Below are 5,281 nucleotides of genomic sequence, written 5' to 3'. Positions count from 1 at the left end.
CGGATCAAAAATATACGACAAAATGCACATAGCTTCGTGCATTGTTAAATGACACTTATATTACAATTAACAAACAGTACAGCAATACGTGTTTAGAGCAAATCTAATTTAGCGTAGCCGCATTTCGCTCATCTGGCAAACATTTGGGCGCTCAAATAAATATGCCGCAAATATTTGCCTTAAAAGCTAAATTATTTACAAGCTACACTAAATTTACCTGCCAATATCAGACAGAAATTACAAGGAGACCGTCAAGTATCGAAAAATCCGACAAAAAGTAATTATGATCATAGCAAAAGGCACGGGTAAATAAACCCCAATAAAAGAACACAAACAACGAAAGAAATTTGAAAAAAGAAACGCTTCTCTCATTAGATGACCCACTACTCAATATTCAAATAACTTCTCGGGAGCCAACTTCACAACACTTAGCACCGTTCACAACGAAGTCTGAAATTAAACTACAAAACGGCGAGAGCTTCTGGCCTATTTATAACATCGCATGTGACGCCGCGTGGTATTTTTTTCACGTAATTTACTAATTCCCAACTTAAGTAATGGAGTAGTAATGACACGGCGATTTGGATTCAAGAAGTTAGTACTGTCAGCCCAGACAAGGAAATTAAATACCACGAAATTATGTAAGTATTCACGTGAACAATCCAAAAACTTTTGCGTCTAATTTCTTTACATTATTTTAGGACCTCTTCGTTCAAATTATGAGCGACTCTGTTGCGATTATATTATAATTATAAATAAACAAAAAAACTTGTGTGAATTAACGTACAAAGAAAGTAAGTTCCCTTTTGGAAATTTTTGCCGTTATAATACATAGAAATTGCATAAGATTTCACTCTAAGACGTCATCATTAACACTCAAATATTGCTACCCATTCGAGTAGGTTCTAATTAGCTTTCAGTTCTCAATTAGTACTCAGTTGAATAGATAGATAAATCAGCATTTGTTGAATAATTATTTTTATTTTTTACTAAGTAAATGACGAGGAGGTAACTGCAGTTAAACTATTTTTTAGCTACAGATTTTTATCTAAGCCTTTTAAAATAATAATTTCTAATATTCCGGAACGGCACGTAAACTGCTACCTAAACATCTTATTGACTATATGGTACAAAAGCAAAGAATGCCACAGTAAGAAGAAAGTAAAAAACACAAAGCTGAGAGAGTAATTCGTAAATATTTTATGTTTGCACATAATTTAATACAACTCTGCCTATTTATTTCAGATTATGACAAAAACTTGTACTTTACAAACAAACAATGAAGCGCCGAAATTATGGGAAGAAATAAAGTACCCAACTATTTAATGAATTGTGTCACCACGATGTAAAACACAAGTTAGTAATTGAAGTATTGATGATAGAAAACGAAATTAGGGAAAAAAGTTGGAGAAAAATGAATTTGAAATAGGTACTATTGTTGAAATAAAAAATGTCATAATTTTGTTCAAATTTTATTAATAAAGTTGTTATATCAAAAATGTTATTGTATGAAATTTCTACTTACAATATTTCCTATAAATGTAGAAGGCACCCGTCTTCTCTGCATTCGTCGACGTCTACCTATATGCTACAAAATCGAAACTTTCTTTCATGTCAATCGCTATCTTATGATCTCATTTCATTTCATCGTAATACTCAAACGGATTAATTCGATGCGATTCGCGATGTCGCGATTATAATCCACTGTCCATGTCAATAAAATTAATAAAATTCAAGATATCCATAATAATAACCGCAAATAAACGAAAAGGGAAATAAAATACGACAATAAACGATAGCTTAAGATGACCCTTGAGTATTGGTGTTCTGTAGCGATGACTAAAAACACGCATTAAACTAACAGGCAGTGGTTTAAATTTAAACAATGTACAAAAATAATGGTTAAATTTTTTGTTTGCGAATTTAGGGTATGACTTTTTCTAAACGTCTGGTAAACAATTAGATAAAGGTGTTAAAACCACCAACTATTAATTGATGACCATTTTCGAATTCCGAATGAAACTCTGCTCTTTGTTCAATTTATGAGTAAGGCCGTCAAAAATGGCACTTTTTCGTCTTATCTAAGCATCTAGAAGTTTTTTTTTGTATCGATATATGTACACATACATATGTGGAACACCTTTTTCCAACCATTCATTACAAAGGTGCTATTTACCCACTAATTATAACATGCCAACTCTGTGGCCTTGGAAAATCAAAATTAAAGGCACTATTTATACAATCTTGTGAAAATTAAACGTTAATGGAAATATAATTTACGTTACGGTCGCTAGAAACTCGCACGATGTTGTAGCTTGTCTCAAAACACCCCTGCAATAGGAAAATAATAACAAAATGAGTTGCAGGTATTGTTTATAGAAATCTTACCTGAGCGGGGACGACATTCCCGCCAAATTCCAGTAAATCTTGATTATTTCTGGTCGGACTACGATGTAATTTGCTGCGTATTCAGTCGAACAAGCCACCGGCACCTCTTGAAGCATAAACACACGGAAATATATCAGAGCTCACCAAAGATTGCCAAAGATTTATTTGGCTTTATCAGAAGAACGAAAATTAGCCGGTAAACAGCTGTCAAGTTTTCGTTTCGGATGAGTTTTTTTTATTGGTTTTCACGGCTCTGAGTACATAGCACTTTTGAGCCGTTCCGGATGAGTAATGACGCGTGTTGCCAGTTCTCGGAACACTTTTCAAACCCATCCTCTTTTATGGCCTGTTAATAATATGAGCGATTTTCACTACCACTGTGGTATGGGTGCGGAATCCGAGTGGGTATGCGGTATTCCTACTGTTCAAACCTAAGCGGATATCGCTACCGCTATGCTATGGATAGCGACAATCAATTTTTCAATCACTTAGTGACGTCAGTGAATAAGATCGTACCTTAACCGTACGTAACGTGTCTCAATAAATGTATCATTTCACTGTTTTGATGTCATAATTGCAAATGAGTCCTTCTATTATTTCAACTTATCGTCACTAACTGACTTTCGGGGTGAGCGGTGTAGCACACCATCTGGCGAAACCAATTTCGCAAAGCAAGCGAAAAAATACTACCGATACGGCGGTATGGCCACACCCTGGACACTCCATGCAACGGTCGAAAGCATCGAGTACATAACCAGAAATAGAGACGAAATGTCATTTAATTTGTTTGAAAAACTATTCTGCCATATCATTACTGTGACAACTGCGCTCCGATTGGCCAGCCCGAATTCGAAACAATTGATGGATGTCGGCAATTGTTTCACTTCAAATCGACCAGTTAACTTGAGCTTTGCTATAATGGACGAAAATTGCAAAATTACATATTTTATATTTAATGACCGATGAAATGTGATTGCGTTTGTTTTGTAATCAGATGTTTTGCTGTTTTTCCTACACCACCGAATAGAACAGCACGGCATTGTTAGAGATATTATCTTTATTACAATAAATACAGAATATTTTTTGTAATATACAGATACGTACACACAGCTCAATAGCTGGCCTGTCTATATTTCAGTGCAAACGAAAATTGATATTTATAAGAGCTGTATCGCTAATGTGTGTTACCAGGAATGTATGGCCCTTATTTCGTCTGTATTTCGGGTTATATACTCGATGATCGAAAGTTAGTTACCTACTACTACTACTACATACAGCAAGGCGCTATCTACACACGCGCAAAAGCGTGCGCGAAGTGGCAGGGTTACCCATTACTTTCTCGTACTATTACGTGATCTGAGCGGTAAGATAGCGAAAATTCTAACGCGAATCGGTTATCTATAATTCTATTAATAGAATCCTAATAATTACGCATGTTCATTAGGTATTTAAATCGATTTAATAATGTAGTTTTCATTAATTCACTAAACAAAATAATATTGAAGATTTATTTAAAAAATATATTAAAAGCACTTCAAATGTTATATTTTGTACAGGTACTTTTAAATAAGGTAACCAAAGTATTTGAAATTGCGTGTCCAAGTTTATCATTACCTAATGAATAATTAGGTATATTCTCTACGTTTTATTTATTCTAGTAGCTCTTGTCTAGTAGCTCTCGAAGTTATGGCGTCTCATTATATTGATATAATAAATTTGTATTTATATTACTCTGCACTAAATAAATTAAGAAAAGAATAACTGAATGAATCTCAGACAAGTTCTTTTTTTACTTGTTTTTTTTTCATCTATCGGAAAACGAAAGAAACTCCTTTTTTTTTATCCCGTTCAGATAATGATAAACAGCCGTATACAGCAAAATTCACAACCATTATATATAATAACATAAAGTGATGTTATTTAATAACGTACAACTTTCGAAATGAATAAATCAAAACTATACTCAAATGTCAAAGTCACCTTAGCGCGAAAACGTCTCACCGACAGTCTTATTGCCGTTTAATCAATGTGACCGTCAATGCGCGGGGTGTGATGCGGATATCTAAAGCTGGGGACGGGCGTAGAGTTACCGTATTCGCTACTTTTTTTTTCTCTGATATGGCGCAGATTTCGGTTCCCGTTAGTTGCGGAACTTGGTACAAATACATGACGGAATACCGCGCGATATTGTTCGCTAACCACAGCGGTAGCGAGTATCGATTACATCTGAATAGGCCTTTAATTAGAAATGCCACGAATATTCGGTTACTAGGTATTTGATATTCTGCCTAATGGATGAATACGAAGCACTGAAAAATGAACACACCGAATTATTAAAAAATGTATTCTTTTAGTCAAAAAATATTTTTGTTAAACTTACAATCTATCAGTGGAGGGTTGTGGTAACTGCAAACAACATTTTCCCCGTTAGTTTGTAAACAATAACTTATTTTGTAAATAGCTTCTCAGTATAAAAACTTTTGCCTGAAGACGATAAATAAATATTAAAAAATTGTATCAAGCTTGTAATTCACTGCTTTGCGTTTGCTGACCACCGTCTGCTGTCCAATCTAGACGAATTATTTTCAAATAAAAGTCAATCTCATGTGCAATAAACTTTTAGGTAGGTCGCGCGACGGCAACTTCCGCCACCGAATATACGGTATACATATAAATCACAATTCATGACATCTCCCCTGTTAATCCAAGAACTAACTCAAAAAATTCTGAACAGAACTGTTTAAATAGAATTACGCAGCTACAACAAAAATGCCGAAGTTATAAATAAAAAGTGAAACTCTGACCCAAATCTCAGATTCAGCCTAGAATCCTAAACGAAAACTGTGAAAGAAAACACTCACGCCCGAGAAGTAATTATTAAATATTTTATTCA

The sequence above is a fragment of the Hyposmocoma kahamanoa genome, unplaced genomic scaffold (genome assembly GCF_003589595.1).
Source record: "Hyposmocoma kahamanoa isolate Upper Pololo Valley unplaced genomic scaffold, ASM358959v1 289, whole genome shotgun sequence".
NCBI classification, from domain to species: Eukaryota; Metazoa; Arthropoda; class Insecta; order Lepidoptera; family Cosmopterigidae; genus Hyposmocoma; species Hyposmocoma kahamanoa.
Note: the sequence above shows the minus strand (reverse complement) of the source record.